The 18,398-nt window shown below is 40.0% G+C and overlaps 1 pseudogene; it reads left to right on the plus strand.

Annotated features, from left to right (window-relative positions):
- The first annotated feature begins 1,467 nt into the window (after positions 1–1,467).
- LOC131422869 (ATP-dependent translocase ABCB1-like) lies at positions 1,468–13,286 on the plus strand (annotated as a pseudogene).
- Positions 13,287–18,398: the final 5,112 nt, after the last annotated feature.

Raw genomic sequence — 18,398 nt, forward strand, 5'->3', positions numbered from 1 at the left:
GAGTAAAGGAAGTATAAGAAGGAATTAATGAAGATAAGAGCAAAGATAAATTTAATAGAAAATAAAGATAAAAAAGCAGAGGGTTGACAAATCCATAAATGAATTCTTTGAAAAGACTAATAAATAACGAAGTATTTTGTAAGTTTAATCAGGAACAAAAGAATGAATAAGAAAAAATTGCTACAGGTAAAAAAAATCTATTTAAAAAATTACAATTTTTTACCAATGTTTAAAACCCTGATGAAATAGACAATATCCTAGAAAAATATAGATTAAAACTCTCACTTAAGAAGAAGAAAACTTGAGTAGACCTATAATCATTAAAGGAATTGAATCCACAGTTAAAGATCTCTATCCCAGCCCCTACATACACATATACAGGTAAACAAGCAGAAGCCACCAGTCCAGATGATTTTACAGACAAGTTCTACCAAAACTTCAAGAAACAGATAACGCCATCTTACACAAATTGTTTCAGAGAATGAGAAAGAATACATAGAAAATTGCTAGTTCATTTTATGAGGCTAGTGTACCTATGATACCACAACCAGACATGTATATGAGGAAGGAAAATTATAGGACAGTGTCACCTAAAACATAGATGCAGAAAGTCTAGAAAACTTATTGGTTGAACAAAGCCATGTGAAAAGTATCAGGATTCAAAGTAAATCCTGAAGATGTTGGCTTTATCTCATGAGTGCAAAGATGGTTTAACATTAGGAAATCTATCAATATAATTAACCACATTAACAGATTAAAAGAAAGAAACGTTTTTTTGAGGGATGGGAAAGAAGCATTAATTACATATGATTCATGACAAAAACTCTTAGAACTGGGAATAAGAAATGACTTTATTACCTAATAAAGAGTATATACCAAATTCCACAGGAAATTTCATACTCAATGGTAAAATGTGAAAAACATTCCTTTTTTTTTCTTGTGAGGGAGATCAGCCCTGAGCTAACATCCATGCCAATCCTCCTCTTTTTGCTGAGGAAGACCGGCTCTGAGCTAACATCTATTGCCAATCCTCCTCCTTTTTTCCCCTTTTTCTCCCCAAAGCCCCAGTAGATAGTTGTATGTCATAGTTGCACATCCTTCTAGTTGCTGTATGTGGGATGCCGCCTCAGCATGGCAGGAGAAGCGGTGCGTCGGTGCACGCCCAGGATCTGAACTCAGGCCGCCGGTAGAAGAGTGCGCGCACTTAACTGCTAAGCCACAGGGCTGGTCCCAAAAGCATTCCTTTTTAAAATAGCGAATGAGAGAACTATGTCTGCTAGCATCGTGTCTATTTAGTATTGTACTGGTACTAGATAATAAGATGAAGAAGACAAACAGGAGTAATAATAATAAATGAAAACAAAAAAGAAAAGCTTTAAAAATAGGAAAACAAGAAACAAAACTGTCATTGTTCACAGATGATCTGATTGTCTACCTAAAAATTCCAGTAGACTCCTCAGAGTAACAATGTACAGTAAGATCTCTGGGTAACCTGATCATGATTCAGAAAAGATGACATTCCTGCGAACCAGCAGTGAACAATTAGAAAACATGTAGTATCTCTTCAGTTCTAAGATGCACATTTTTTCTCTCACAATCCACCCTCTCTGAAATTGAGAAAAATCATACAATCAGTGTCATCTTAGAATTGCTGTGGGTCTGGATTGAAGTCGAGTTCTTCCAGGCAGGATTTGTGTTTGCTTCTGCCATTGACTGGGGGCACTGCTAAGCTGAGACGACCTTACCTTAAGTTCTTTGTCCAGGAGTTTTTGAACCACGTGGGTAGTGTGAATTCATACTTCAGACCAGCATGAGTACTGCCTGATGGTCCAGATTCTCAGAGGAGGTGTTTTGTTCACGTCAACTTTTGCCAGGGTTGAGACAAGCAAGTTCTCACTTTCCATGTGTCATGTATTTATTATACTGAGGCTCTAGCCCTTTGGGTCCCAGCTGTATGTGGAGTGTCCTATTAAACTGTATGCTACATAAAATAACAGAATAACAATACTTGTTACAATTAGTGACATCCTAAATTTGAGGAATGTGATAATATTTTTAATAGATACTACTGTTAACAACAAAAAACTGTAATAATGTATGGGATGTAACCTGGGTAAGGAGAGAAAGGACATTATGGGAGTCAAGTCCAATATTCCGAACTTAGATAAATCTGATCATTTAGTTCACTGAAAGTTTAAAGGAATTGAGATCATTTTTTTAATGTAATGATTAATGAAGATTGATAAATGATAAATGAAGATGGTGATCAATTTTTTATTGTAAGAATAAGCAAATGGGCTTACACAGCTATATTCCAAGACTGATTTTATGTGTGGAATCATTTCTTCAGAAGATACTAGTTACTGGAATATATCTTTGAAGGGACGTGCTCCCTTGGAGAATTGGAAGTTAGATTTGCCTGGAGATCAAGAGTAGCCTTAAGACTATACCTAATGACCTAAGGTTCTTTCCAGTTTGGCTGTTTCTTGCAAGTTCACTCATTCAACAAATGTAGCCAGCATCTACCACAAGCCAAGCACTGGGCTAGGCTCTGGGTTTTCAATAGTGGATCGGAAATAGAGGATGTCTGCCCTCATGTGAGCCTCAGTGAAAATAGTAAGGTGGAAAAAAAGGGAAGGAAGGAAGGAGGAAAGTAGGAAGGCAGACAAGAAAGAAATCATCAAAGAAATGAATTAAATTACAGATTTTTAAAATGTGCCACGGAAGAATCAAAGAGTGTGCTGATGAGGGTGAGGAGGCCAAATTTACTGTAAATATGGTGGTCAGGGAAGCATCTTTGAGGTTTCATCTAGGCTGAGCCCTGAGGGATGAGGAAAACCCTGTTGTCGTGGGGGTAGGGATAGAAGAGTCTCCCAGATTTCCCAAGGTGGCAAAGACTTTGGTATGTTCTAGGAACTATTCTAAGGCTTGTGTGACTGGAGCTCAGTTGAGTGAGGGGAGACTGAGGTGAAGAGAGGCTGTTGAAGGTGGGTGGGGCCAGAACTTGAGGATTTGCAGGCCATGGTGAGGAGTTAGGATTTTATTCCAAGGGCACAGGGAAGCAGTTGAGGATCCTAAAGAAGGGAATGACTATCCATGTTATAAGAAAATTTCTCTGTCTGTAATTGTCTGGTGAATGGACGAGAGCAGTCAGAGTGGAAGCAGGGAGAACATTGCAAAGGCTGTTGTAACGGTCCAGGTGGAAGGGCTTGTGGTGGCCTGATCAGGACCTCAGGCGGGAGAGGGGTGACAAGTACATAGATACAGGATGTTTTGGAAGTAGAATTGATAAAATTATCTTAGAGCAAATATAATCCTTCAGTTTTCTTTCTCGTTCTACCTCTTCCCTTCTCTGCTTCCACCAACACAAGTAACTAAGGTCTTAGTCTTGAAGTCTCTTCAAATTAGTGGCTGCAGGAAGGAGCTGGCTGTGTTGGAATGGAAATTTAAGCAGAATCTAAAATGAATTTAATTCAGTACTATAGAATAGTTTTCTTCTCCTGATTTAAAAACATTTTCTCCCTTCCGTTTTACAAATGTTTACCTATTAGTATTGATTTCTGTTTGCTTAACAGAAGCAAAATTATTCCTTGCTCGTGTAAGTGGCTATTTGCATCACTGCTAAATGTTTTCATAATATTTAAGAAGAATAATCTTTTCTAAATATCAATGTTTTGTTTTGTAACTTTAGGCCGTTTTAGGAACTCCTGCTTCACTTACCATTTTCATACTAATGCTTTTAATGAATGGATGATTTTAATATCGAGTTTTTTATTGCGATATTTTTAGTGAAATGCTAATCAAAAAGCCTGTGTAAAAGGAGTATTGTTTATGTCTCCTCCCTCCTTACCCCCTTCGTTTCTTCATTTATCTTTTCTGGTATCTAAATGATTTTCTTCCTTGCTGTTACCTTTTCCCGTGCAAATGTTTCTTCTGGCTGCATGGGACAACAACATATGAGTGAAATGATTTCTGGGTTAGTCTCGGTAAGGAAGAAATGAAATAAAGGAGATAACAGGGTGTGAGTCACAAGCGTTCAGCTTCTTTAAATGTAATCGTTATGTCTGGTAGTAACTTTCACCTCAGGTCAGCTCATGAAATGGGAGATAGATATATGTCTATATGTAGATATATATTTATATACATGTAGATATATGAACCATTGAAATATGTTTCTCAAAAATAATTTGTTTATTCAAAGATTATAACTGGCAAGTTGGGGGACATTTTTGTGTGGAGAAACTCTAATAATATGTTACTATTTTATCACTATAAAGTGCTGTTTCAGTTTGGTCTTCAGGGGACATGGTGGTCATGTAAATTTCATTTGGCTTGCTTTTGTAACTGCTAAAGTAGCTGGTTAAAAAAAAGTCATAGAGGGGGCCGGCCCGCTGGCGCAACCGTTAAGTGCGCACTCTCCACTTCGTTGGCCTGGGGCTCGCAGGTTCGGATCCCGGGAGTGCACTGGTGCAGTGCTTGTCAAGCCATGCTGTGGTGGCGTCCCATATAAAGCAGAGGAAGATGGGCATGGATGTTAGCCCAGGGCCAATCTTCCTTGGCAAAAAAGGGGCAGGATTGGCATTAAATGTTAGCTCAGGGCTGATCTTCTGCACACACACACAAAAAAAGTCTTGAAGGCAAGACAGAATGCATGCTCATAGCTGAGCAGGGCTTGAACTCTGCTCTACATTTAATGGAACAAAGCCTCCAAAGAAAATTAATGTAATATTTATATAGTCATGTTTTTATGGATTAAAGACTTCAGAATATGAATTCTATGCAGAAGTAAGTTCTTTCATTTCAACAGTAATGAACTCCTTTCTGCAAGGCATTGTTCCAAGGTTCTACAGGGAGTTGTGATTAAGAGGCTAAAGGTAGGTGTAAGGCTCAATTATAATCTGTCCTATTTCTCTAATAATTTTACCTTGATTCTATATTTGCAAAAATCCTTCTTTTTCTTTGAATCTGGGCCCCATTAGCTTATCTCCACATTTCTCTTAAGCAGAAGAGTCTTCTGTGTTCCTTTCAAGTGAAGATAAAGTTACAGACACCATCTCCTTTAACTTTAACATTAGAAATTAACTGCTCTCCAAGGGTTTAAAAAGTACTAGAGTTATCATCTGGGAGTCAGCTTGAAGTCATTAGAATTGGAGAGAGAAAATGTGTCAGTAGTCTCCTGCATTGTTTTTGCTTTTTGTTCGCTTCCTTGCTTTTGCCCTCTTTTGTGTAATTCCCTGTATTTGCTCTAAGAAGTATTAATGGATGTTCTCCAAGTTTGGCTAATACAGTGCAGACCTTTGTGCTGTGTACAGGTTACAGGCTTATAGATGTGCTGAGATCTTGATTTGCTCAGCCTATGAAGCAGCCAGAAGGCCTTGGGTGGCCCGAGCCCCTTTCTCCAGCGGTGAGCAGCCATGACATGACCAATGTTGGGAAGCATTGAGAGAGGGAAAGGGATGTAGGCAATGTGCAGAAAGGCTAAGGAAGGGGACATGGATAAGTAATGATGGATTAATATACATTTTTAAGCCAAATAATTTTTGCAGGGCAGTGATTTTAAAAACAAACTTTTTTGGGAATAAGATAAACTGTACAGTTGATTTAAATGTCAAAAGTATTAGATAGCAATTCAAAGCTCTCAAAATGCTCTCACACATGTATCCTCTCACTTGGTCCTTCCAGCAGTCCCAGGGGGAGTCAGGATGGAGATCAAACTATCTCCAAAGTTTCCCTAACTTTCAGAGATTTAGAGGACTTACTCATGTTGAGCACTTTCTAGCATTATATCTCCTGTTCATTAATAAATTTACAAGGCATGCAGATTTTAAAGGGAAAACACAAGCGTGTTTATAGCTTCTAATTTTGTCTTGTGTATGAAGCAATGCAAGTTCTGGAAGTTTGCTAAATATGACTTCACTTTTTCACTATTGCTAAAGCCAGAAAAGGAGCTTTTAGAAGACTCTCTCCCCAATTACTTAATGTCTGTAAGCCTCAGTTTCCTGTTATGCAAGAAGGGATTAAAATAGTACTAACATCCTAGGGTCAATGTATGGACAAAGGAGAAAATACATGTACAGTGCCTACCACAGGGCTGGGCACTTTCTAAGTACTCAATAACCATCGTGGTATATTGGCCCATTTCATAAGATTTGTCAGTATATGTGATGATTTTTGTTACTTCTTCTAGGTACAACAGAAACTTAGAAGAAGCTAAAAGAATTGGGATAAAGAAAGCTATTACAGCCAATATTTCTGTTGGTGCTGCTTTCCTGTTGATGTATGCATCGTGTACTCTGGCATTCTGGTATGGGACCTCCTTAGTCCTTTCAGGATAATATTCTCTTGGGCAAGTACTCACTGTAAGTGATGCTGTATTACGAAATGAATCCTTATTAAAAATTCCAGAGAAATTGAGTTGTGTTGGCTTGACTGTAGGAGAATATATGTTGAAGAACTATTGAATAATACACAGAGACATGCACTACTAGGTTAAAAAGTATAAAGGAAATTAGATGTATTCAACAGACACATTTGTCTTTTTTTAGGTCCCTTGCACAGTTTATCCTGTAGCCTAAATAATGTTGACATCACCTATCTCTGTAGCATGAACTTTGATTTGTTGAGATTATTTCTTTGTGCCAGACTCTATGCTAAGCACTTCACTTTTATTTTCTGATTTACTATTCACAACAACAAATGGCAAAGTACCAGTTTAACTTCTTGTCAAATTCTTTTGAGTGACATCTAATCTACCTCATAAATTTATGGAAGTATAAATTGTTACTTTCCTAAAAGAATCTTCCATTAAGATGTTCTCTGCCTTTCAGACCTCTGTAGAAGCACAGAAGGCCTGCCATTTGATGCTATCCTTTCTTATTATTTCTTATGAAATAATTCACAAACCAAGCTCAGTCTGTATCTTGATCTAATAAATCACATACTGTTGGGAGAGTCACTCAGTTCCTTTTTCATAGGCCAAGCACGAGCATATTGAGTAATGACAGACTGTATTTTGTTGAGTCCTTTCAAACAGTACCCTTTCTCAGGAACCACATTTGTAATGTGTATGTAATAATTGCATCTCTTGTTTTTTCAAACTGTTGCCTCATGCAAAATGTTTGAAGTTATTTAGTTAAGAATGACTTTTCCCAAAAAGCTCTTATTAGGATAGTGATGCTGTGGGTAAACATAGGTTGTGATAAGAGGTGTATTCTGCTTAATTATACTGTAGATAAGCAGTTTCAAATCCAGTGTTGACTGAACCCAGATCTGCCTCACAAACTGCAAGCACCCGGAATAGTAAGAGCTCAGGAATTGATATCAAGCCAACTTGGTTTGGATTCCAGGTGTGCCACTTACTCGCTGTATGATTTGGAGTGGCCACCTAGACTTCTCAAGCCTCCGTTACCTCTTCTGCCAAATGGAAGTGACAGGAATGATGTGCCATAATTTTTAGTATTGTTGTAAGGCCTAATTGAGAAAACGACTATAGAATCACTTAGCAGAATTCCTTCTACGTAAATTATTGGGTACCCTAATTCCTGTGTCATTTAGAAAGAAATGAATAGTGGCATTAGTTCTCTTTAAGCCTGAAGAGAAACCAAGTCAGGTCTTTACCAACAACAAACTGATTTGGGCAAAATGGAACAAAACCAGAAAGCTGTTTATCAGACTCCAAAGAGAGCGCAGTCTGGTAGTGGAAAAAAGACTTAACCCGAAAAAGAATAATGTGTTATGTGTGTGGGCTTTATAGTTTACAAAATTGTTTCGTTTGATACAACAACTCCCTTAGAGTAGGGAAAACAGATAGAATCTTGCCTATTTTTGCAAATGAAGAAATGGAAGCCCAGAGATCCTAGGAGAATTGCCTGAAGACATATAGCCAGTTAGTGCTTAATCCGATTCCGATGTGGACCCGGCTCTTCTGCCTCTCCTTCTAGGCTTTCTTTCCAACCTGTGTATACACTGCTGAAGATCTAAACCAAAATACTTAGCAGTAAATAAATATAAATCTGTTGTATTCTCATATTCTGGTCCTATAGAACTTATATCATTGTTTCACTGACCAAGTAAGACTAATTCTGCATTGTAAATTGAAAACTATTTAAATTTTTAAAATGTTTTTGACACCCAGTATTCATGAGTTTCCTTGCCATTTTAAAATTTAATTAGCTGTGTTAGAAGAAAGAAGCAGTATGAAAAAAATTGTAGTCAACACTATCTGAGTAACTTCATGGTTTTCCTTCACATTCCTCAGGTCTTCTCTTCTGTATTGATTGGGGCTTTTAGTGTTGGACAGGCATCTCCAAACATTGAAGCATTTGCAAACGCAAGAGGAGCAGCTTATGAAATCTTCAGGATAATTGATAGCCTAAGTCTGGGCTAGCCATTTATCCATCTTTCTAAAAGTTTTTCTGATTAAAAGTCAATACCTTTATCACTTAATCCAACTCTCCACAAATGTCACTAAAAGCAGTTATTGTAACCTAGTAATCTTCTGAAATTTCCTTCTGTTTAGAAGCCAAACATTGACAGCTATTCGAAGAGTGGGCTCAAACCAGATAATATTAAGAGAAATTTGGAGTTCAAAAATATTCACTTCAGTTACCCATCTCGAAAAGAAGTTCAGGTACAATGATAAATGATTAATCAATGGTTCAACAATGTATTGCATGAAGACTTTCTGATACTTTCCTTTAGAGATTGTAAAAAAAAAAGTATATTTAAAACTAGTTTTGAATTGAACTGTCAGTTCATAGTCCCAGTGCCTGTGAGTGGTCTTTAAGTTTGTGATTCGTCCTGGTACATGTTGAAGGGCCTCAACCTGAAGGTTCAGAGTGGGCACACGGTGGCCCTGGTTGGGAGCAGCGGCTGCGGGAAAAGCAGGACAATCCAGCTGATGCAGAGGTTCTATGACCCGACGGAGGGTGTGGTGAGATGGCTCTTGCTGAACTAGATGCTGTACCACTCAGCAGTTGCCCCTGTAGATCACACGATACAAATCCGCAGTGTATGAAGATCACATTTCCTCTTTATTTCAGGTTAGCATTGACGGACAGGACATTAGGACCATAAACGTAAGGTATCTTCGGGAAATTACTGGTGTGGTGAGTCAGGAACCTGTGTTGTTTGCCACCACAGTAGCTGAAAACATTCGCTATGGCCGTGAAAATGTCACCGTGGAGGAGATCGAGAAAGCTGTCAAGGAAGCTAATGCCTGTGACTTTATCATGAAACTGCCTAATGTAAATCCTTCCTGATCTTTGTCGTGCTCGAGGTTCACAGAATAGAATGCTGGCCTGATGCATAAGAATTTAGGAAACTATTGTAAATTGGAGGAACCTCCTAAGGTGAGAAATCCAGATTACATCAGATTTTAAAGCTTGAGTGGTATCAACTAGTAGCAGGATATTTTTAAAAACGGGTTCGTTATTACTAAGTTTTAAGGAACTGGACATTAATGCCTGTGAGGTTTGGGTTGATTACTTCCCATCTTAAAGTGTGAGCTAACTTGTTTTTTTGCTAAATCTTCCTGTGTTTTCTGTATTGTCGAAGTTTGACACCCTGGTTGGAGAGAGAGGGACTCAGCTGAGTGGTGGACAGAAACAGAATCATCATTGCACGAGCTCTGGTTCATAACCCCTAGATCCTCCTGCTGGATGAGGCCATATCAGCCTTGGACGCTGAGAGTGAAGCAGTTGTTCAGGTGGCCCTGGACAAGGTCTGTGAGCCTCAGTTCAAACCGACCTGATTGATAAGCATAAGAACATGCCACTGTGAATTCTTCTTAATATTAAAAAAAAGGAAATTTCTGATTGCTTCTAAAGTGATCCCTTCAGCTATCAAAATAAAATCATCAGGCCTCTTTGCATCTGTTTGTTTAATTTCTATTCATTTCTCTTTTTTTTTTTTGAGTATAGATGAATAAACTTTCTTTGAAAAGTACTTGCTAATTTTAAAAATTTCACAATGAGAAATATAGACACCAATGAAATTGGTTTTCATTGCGATCTTGAAAACTCAGCCTTAGAGATAACCCCGTTGTTTAGGTTTTGTGAGTTTTACTGTTGTCAACAAGAGGAAATAAAATCTGAAGGTTCACATTTGATTTCCAAGATGTTAAATGCCTGTTGAAGACTCCTTGGGACATGAGATACCTCTCATCCACGGGAGGGGGGCTGGAGCCGATGATGTTGGAAACTTACCGAGCCCTTGAAATGTCCTTGACTATCAACAGAGTTTGAGCTTCCTGCAATTCTGGAGTCCATGTGACTCATTCACCAAATTGGATTTGAGTGCTCCAGCTATGCCAGGCACTGTGCTTGGTCTCTGACATGTCGTGGTAACCAGGCTAGCTCTGTGAGGACAAGGAATGTGGAGACCTTTTAACCCAAAAGTGCTCTGAGGTGAAGTGTCACAGTAGAAGTCAAAGATGAACTCGTATTTGTTCCAACTCTCCTCCTCTCTAGTAATAAAACAACACTGGATCTTCCTTTAAACATCCTGTCAGTGTGCTTAATAATAGTTTGTTGAGGGAGGAAAAAGCAGGTTACTAACAATTTTCTGACCCACAATAGAGGCAAAAGGGATTGTGGCTGCTTTATTTCCCTTCACTTTGCTTATCTGTAATTTCACATCTGTGTTTTCTTATTATTCTGCAATGGATCTATGTATTAAATTATAAATGAACAATTTTACAAGGTTGCATTTAAAAATAATTTTTCTTTAGAATGTGAATTTTGGGGGTATCCAACATGACTCCCTTTGCTTGAAAACATCCAAAAATTGATCCATTGTCTTCTCTACTTCACAGTTGCTGCCACCTAATTTTTCTCATATGTATTTTTTTTTTTTTTTGTGAGGAAGATCAGCCCTGAGCTAACATCCATGCTAATCCTCCTCTTTTTGCTGAGGAAGACCAGCTCTGAGCTAACATCTATTGCCAATCCTCCTCCTTTTTTTCTTTTTTTTTTTTTCCCCAAAGCCTCAGTAGATAGTTGTATGTCATAGTTGCACATCCTTCTAGTTGCTGTATATGGGACGCGGCCTCAGCATGGCAGGAGAAGCAGTGTGTCGGTGCGTGCCCGGGATCCGAACCCGGGCTGCCAGTAGCGGAGCGGGTGCACTTAACTGCTAATCCATGGGGCCGGCTCCTCATATATATTTTTTTATCTTCTCAGAGTTTTCCACTTCGCTTTTGCATATTGATCCTAATACCTTCTTTTGTTAGTTTGTTTTGAGGATTTTATTGCTACTTCCTGGAAAGAAATAAAGAGTAACAAAAATCGTAAACATTGCGAAAGTTATAGAGGTTAAAGAAATCTCAGAGAAGTTCTGGTTATCTGGCTCTGCCCCGTATTAAAATAAAAATGAGATTGGGCATTTAAAAACACTGACATAGCTCTTCAAATTTTCCATAATGCTTCTACCTAGTAGTAAGTGTCCTTTATTAGGCATTTACTGTGTATAGGTCACAATGCTTTATGAGCATTATTTTAGTCATCGCAGTTACTCTCATTTTGTCTATATGAATAAACTAAGCCTCATACAGGTTAAAAGATCTGGATAAAATCCTGGAATTCATAAATGGGAGAACTAAGATTTGAGTTCAGATCAATGTGATGCTGAAGTCTGGACTTTGCTTCCTCACATTTATTGTCCACCTTGACCATCCACTGTCCTGTGAGATAGGACATTATGATGCCCAGGACTGATCGCTAGCTAGTGAGCACCAGTACGGCACACCGGCCTGTGTCTACTCTGATTGCCCAATGCCTGGGCTCTAGGCTTTTTTTCACTTTTATAAGCCCCTGCTTATTACTATAAACTTAGGCTGATAGAGATTAAGTGAAATACTTAGAGGCTTATATAATATTAATATGTGACTATCATATGTGTGTTTATATTTATTATAATAAAACATCACTTCAAACCTTTATCAACTGACTATATATACATTTATTGAAGTGAGAGACTATCTTATATAGCTTAGACAGTCTTCAACGTCCAAGGCACTGGTATTCAATAAATACATAAGTTGAATGAATGAATTTTTGCATATAATTATTCATGTATTCAAAAACTAAATTTTTCTCTTGTTAGGCCACAAAAGGCCGGACCACAATTATGAAGCTCATTGCTTGTCTGCAGTTTGTAATGCTGATGTCATTGCTGGTTTGGATAATAGAGTCATTGTGGAGGAAGGCGATCATGATGATCTCATGAAAGAGAAAGGCATTTACGTCAAACTTGTGACAATGCAGGTATAGTCTGACTCTAGAGTTTCCTAAAGTATCTGAAGAATAAGGTGATTTGGCTGTGTTTTGTGCTATAAATAAATATTACTTAACTTGATTATCTTGAGGAGTGGGGAAAAATTCTTGGATTCAGGATCAGACCAGTGTTTTAAATATGTTTTCCTCTCTTGAAAGACGGGAAAATAAAGAAGGAGAATTAGAGAAGAAAGTAAGGAAAACTTTAAAAAGATTTTTTTTAAAGCTGAGCTGTCTACTCATTCTGGTAGCGACTAGCCCCATGTGGCGTTTGAGCACTTGAATAGTAGTTAATCTGAATTGAAGTGTTGTAAGTAGGACGTGCATCCCAGATTCTGAAGACTTAGTACAAAGAAAGAATGCAAACTATCTCAGTTAAGTTTTTACATTGATTACATGTTGAAATGCTAACATCTTTGATACATTAGGTTAAGGAAAATATCTGATTAGAGCTGTTGTAACGTCTTTCACATTTTTTAATGTGGCTACTGAGAAAATTTTAAATGACAAATGTGGCTCACCGGATGGCTTGCACCATATATCTGTTGACAGAACCAGTCCAAAGCAAATTTGAGCCGAAATCACGCACAAAAAGGGCATGGCAAGATAAGATACATGGAATGGATTCCGTGTTATTTCAGCATTATCAGTGGTATTCCTTCTTATTTCATGGTTTTAATTTTCAGATATCACAAAAATATCACAATATCACAAAAAAAGAGCCGTTTAACTTTATCCTTTCCTGTAATTACTGAAATTACCATTTTCCTTGATATCTGATGTTCAGTGATTTATGTTGGTTAACTGAGCCTAACAGGCTTATGCACATTTCTTGTTTATTTTAGACAAGAGGAAATGAAATTGAATTAGAAAATGCAATTGGTGAATCCAAAAGTGAAACTGATGCCTTGGAAATGTCTCCAAAAGATTCAGGATCAAGTCTAATGAGAAGAAGATCAACTCGCCGGAGTATCCGTGCACCACAAGGCCAGGAGGGAAAGCTTAGTACAGCAGAGGGCGTGGTGTGGAGGAGGATGTAGAGTTATGGCTTCAACCCTTCTGTTGTGGCTTCCTCATTTGGTGGGGTAGGGTGGAGTTAGGAGTGGGAATAAGAAAGGGTTATCCAGAATCCTCCTGTCCTATCCCCCAGAGTGTTCCACAAACTAAAATCTCAACATTTTAGACTTGGTTTAGCATTTCCGATTGAGATTTATAAGATAAGAATTTTAGAATTAGAATTTATAATATGAAGAGACAGACCATAATGGTTCTTCAAATATAAACATTTCCATTCTGTTTACCCCATCTTGTAAATATTCTTGTCATATTCCAAACGTTGGTAAGAGTTAAACGTTGGTGGAAACATCATTTATTTATTAAAAAATAGAGGAATAATCTAACAGTCTGTCAGCACTTTTTTAAGCTAAATTGCCATCAGTTGATAAGGAAATAGGAATAGGGTATGTTCATTTAAAAACCTTATGCATATGGAAGAAGTGTCCATGATTAAATCAATTAAGTATCAATTCTTTTTCTAAGTAGCCTGTAGTAATATTTGGTGTTTTCCAGGATGAAAATCTACCTCCAGTTTCCTTTTGGAGGATTCTAAAGATGAGTATGACCGAATGGCCTTATTTTGTAGCTAGCGTATTTTGTACCTAGATGAATGGAGGCCTGCAACCAGCATTTTCAGTAACAGTTTCAAGGATTATAGGGGTAAGTGTTTATGTCCATTTTTGGATTTACCTGTGAGTCCTGACTGAAGAATGAACTGTTGGTTTGTAAATGTATACATAAGCCACAAAAAAACACGTACCTTCATACGAAACTAAGCAGCTTGCAGATGTAAGAACAGAAGTCTGGTTTGTGATAGAAAAGCTAATTTTTCGAACCTTCCTTTGTTCTGGTGGTTGTTTTTGATCCTATGACCCTGGAGACCAGATCCCTAAAATAGGCGATGACACTGACTAGATGACTGTCCCTCCCCTGCCATCACTGAGCTCTGAGTAAAGCTCCTGAGCTGTTGTATCACCAGAGTGCAAAGAGAGGTCCTCACATGTGTGTCAGACAGGCTTGAGAGAGAGCTGTTCTCTGACATGCGCACTTGGCAGGACATGAGCAGGCCTAGCACGCTGCCTCTGTGAGATGTCCATCCCACTTGTTAAGATGAACACAAGTGGAACAGCTTCCGAAAGATTGAGGTTGACATGTGTTTGTTCTCTGTACTTTCTACGGGTTAAGAATATGTCTGTTACTAGACTGATTGTGGCCCATGTGAAGGGAGTTGTTTGTTTTCTTTCCCTGTGGAGTGATTGTTCCCTGTCTTCCCCATCTCGGGGAAGGTCTCCATGTGTGGTTCTAGGTCAGCTGGCTGTGGTTCCCCCACTGGCCATCTGTCTGGCCATCCTATAAAGAAGGCGGGCTCAAGGCACCTTCTTTCTTTCTGAAAGGCCTGGGCTGAGTGAATGACCACCTCTCTCTGGTTCACCAAAACCGCCCCAGCAGATTTTCTGCAGAGACCTTGGGACAGTTTGAAATGTCCAAATTGTAAAGCAACGCATTGGCCTCCAGTGTAGTTTCCCCCAAAGGAGGAAGAGAGCGTCGTTCCCGTTTCTGCTTTACACAGGAGCTGTGGCACTTGTGGCGCTCGTTACTCCAGGAGGGAGTATGAGCAGAAAAGTATTGGATCAATTGAGGAGTGACAGACCCGTTCTTGGCCCCTAAGGGAGGCAGAGGGCATACACTTTCAGGTTTGGCATTAGGGAGGCAACCCCAAACTCCGTTACACTAAGGCTCTCTTGGCCCCGAACCCTGTGCTAGGTGGCAAATGGGTCACACCCAGAATGGCTTCTTCAGTGGTTGAACTGAAAACCTTTCAATATTTTCTTCACAGGTTTTTACCAGAGATGAGGATCCTGAAACAAAATGACAGAATAATAACATGTTTTCACTATTGTTTCTTGTCCTTGGAATTATTTCTTTTATTACCTTTTTTCTACAGGTAAATGTCTATAATTTTACTTTATTCATTTTTGAGAAATGGGTCATCATTCAACTGTGGAATTTATAAACATCTGTGTAACTTTCTTTTTAGTAGAATTGCTCCTCTCTTAACTGGGCTATTAGCAGCCAAGTTTCTTGGATGTATTTAAGGCAAAGATGTTTTGTTCCCTTGCTTAGCTCCTCCTCCCCTTTCACCTCCCCCAATTGAAATAATAATAAAACCAGAAGGAACAGAGCAAAGTTCTAAAAGCATAGTATGAGTAAAGCAGTATGGGTGTTGGTGTTAGAGTTGGGGTCGAGTACAAGTTGAACCACTTCCTAATTTTGTGTCCTGGGCAAATAAGTAGTTTAAATTGTCCAAGCCTCAGTTTCCTCATCTGTAAAATAGGGATAATGGTACCTGCCTCTTGATGATTAAAAGAGGTCATGTGACTACGTTCCCAGGCCTGTGTCGGGCAGCAGCAAACACACAGTCACTTATTGAACGAATGCTTAGCAACATGTATTTTTTTTTTTTCTTGTGAGGAAGATCGGCCCTGAGCTAACATCTGCCAATCCTCCTCTTATGGCTGAGGAAGACTAGCCCTGGGCTAACATCCATGCTCATCTTCCTCCACTTGATATGGGACGCCGCCACAGCGTGGCCTGACAAGTGGTGCATGGGTGCACGCCCAGGATCCGAACTGGTGAACCCCGGGCCGCCGTAGTGGAGCGCGTGCACTTAACTGCTTGTGCCACCGGGCCGGCCCCAAGATGTATTTTTTTAAGATAAAATTCTGAATAGGTCTCTTTATTTCACATGTTGTAACCATGTACTAATTTTTTTTCTATAAACAGGACATTTTTCTTGACATTATAGGAGGTACAAATGAAAACAAACTGAACTCTCTCATTACTAAGTACTTCAAGTCTCACTGGGGAATCTGACCTTGCCATCATAGATGGGACACTCTGTGTACACTTTATAACTATGTGTTCTTTGCATGTGTTTCTTCCTTCTCTCTCAGTAATGTCCAGCGCACTACTGGGGAGCACAGAAGAGACACGGTTGCCCTCCTCCACTTCTCTGATTCTGCAGGAGACTCAGGCCTGTTAGTAGGGCCTCTCCTCTTCTGATGCACCACACAGCCGTTTCCACTCTTCTTTCCCCATGCCATTGTGTGGCAGGCCTCTTCCCAGAGCTCCAGCAAGAAAGGGGAATTCCTTCTAGTTTTGTATCCCCAAACTGATCGGGATGAGGGTTCTGTTGTCCTTCCTCCCCAGAGGTGGCCCAGCATGGCCACACAGTCACATCTCACTGTGTTCTTTCCCGCTAACTCTCTTCCCTCCTCCAGACACAAGTTTCTATCCTTGGGGGATGGAGAGGGCAGTGCAGAAAATTCTCTTTCTGTAAGCCACCTCCTCCAACCTGTTTTGCTCCTTGACTTTGGCTTTTCTAAACTTAGAGACTAAGAATTTGGTATCTTTGTTCTCTGCATCCTTTATGCCTGGGGTGACTGTATATTCCCATTTTCCCAGGTGACACCTCAAGTCCTGCTGAAATTACTAATAGCACCCCTTTGCACTCTCGTAATTGTCCTGCTTTGGATGATACATAATATTGCCACCTGTTTAGAGTGCCCCTGCCTTGGAAACAACTCCAGCTTCCTGAGTGTCAGCCCCTGGTTCACTGGGAGAAATAAGCAGGGATAGGAGTGGAGGCAAGAAAACACCTTTCCAGTAGATCCCTGATCAGTCTGCCAGCTAGCTGTGGAGTAGCAGTATGAATTTCAAAACTGGCCCTCCTGGCTATTCCACCAGGGCGGCTGTGCACCATAGTACACAGTCACCGAAACGTAGGCAACTCTTGAAATCAGCTTCTGACTTTGTGTAGTGTCCTGCTTTAGCAATGACATCATGTCCCCCTCCTTTTGTGCAGTCAGCGGCTGGGTCTCCTTCCTGTGGCATGTTCTCATTCTTCACGGGGCTACACATTTGGCAAAGCTGGAGAAATCCTCACCAGGCGACTCCGATACCTGCTTTTCTGATGGATGCCGAGACAGGTATGTCTGTTGAGGATTGTGCCCTGGGCTGTACAGAACTCCACACATGGGCCCTGTGGTCTCAGGCAGTGGGAGCGCTGTCAGGTTACTGGGAGTGAAGTCCTGTATTGATCTTCCCTCAGTCTCATCTCAGAGATGCAGCTGAACTGCCCCCCGGGTCAGGCGCAGAGGCCCTGCTGTCTGTGGGCTGTGGGTGGGCACAAGGAACGGATCACTGGAGACAAAGAGTCTCCAGAGCAGGTTCACCTCCAGCCTTTGTCTCAGCAGCTGTAGGCAGAGTAGGCAGAAGCCATCTTCAGTACCCTCGTCCCTTTCCTCTCTTTCTTTCCTTCTTCCCCCTGGGAAACCCAGGACACTTGTGTTTGTTCCCACCAAGAGATGCCCTCTGTACCCTTTCTTTCCACAAATCAAAATTCATCCCCAGGGCCCAGTTTCTCTGCTGGGGCTGGACTGATTTACTCATTCAAGCAGCAGTGTTACTAGCTGATAAGGACTTAATGGAATGCCTCGCACATTTTACACCTTCAGAACTCGAACAACAGGCAGATGTGAATGTTTTTCTGGGGAAATGGGGAGGAGGGATTCTGGGGATGTAACCCAAAGCAGCCAGGTCAAAGGGGAAAGTTTCTTTAAGAATCATAAAAATTTTGTATGTGACTTTATAACTTTCCATTTTAAAATCACTAATGACTTGGCAGTGAATCAAATGATGCTCTAGAAGGATTCTCTGGATGTGGCAGGGGTAGTTGAACCCTGGCTGAGAAGCATCAGTTTGCTGTATTAGGATTTGTAGATGACATTCACATTTTCCCAGCTGTCTTTGGTTCCTCAATCCTTTCCCACTCCTACCAACACCACTTAGAAAGAAGACATATTTATGGAAATTGCTAGCTAGTGAGTAACAGAGCCAGGATTCAATCTAATGAGTGAGATAGCACTGTTTGATGGCGGGCCGTGTCCTAGGACTCGCAGTCAAACCATATTTGTAACTAAGATTCCACTTAGGCTTGAGGCTGACCTTGGTCCTGGGCCAAATGCCCCATTATCCCCCCAGCCTCCAGGCCAACTCCCAGGTCTCTTA

Source organism: Diceros bicornis, chromosome 3, assembly GCF_020826845.1.
Source record: "Diceros bicornis minor isolate mBicDic1 chromosome 3, mDicBic1.mat.cur, whole genome shotgun sequence".
Lineage (NCBI taxonomy): Eukaryota > Metazoa > Chordata > Mammalia > Perissodactyla > Rhinocerotidae > Diceros > Diceros bicornis.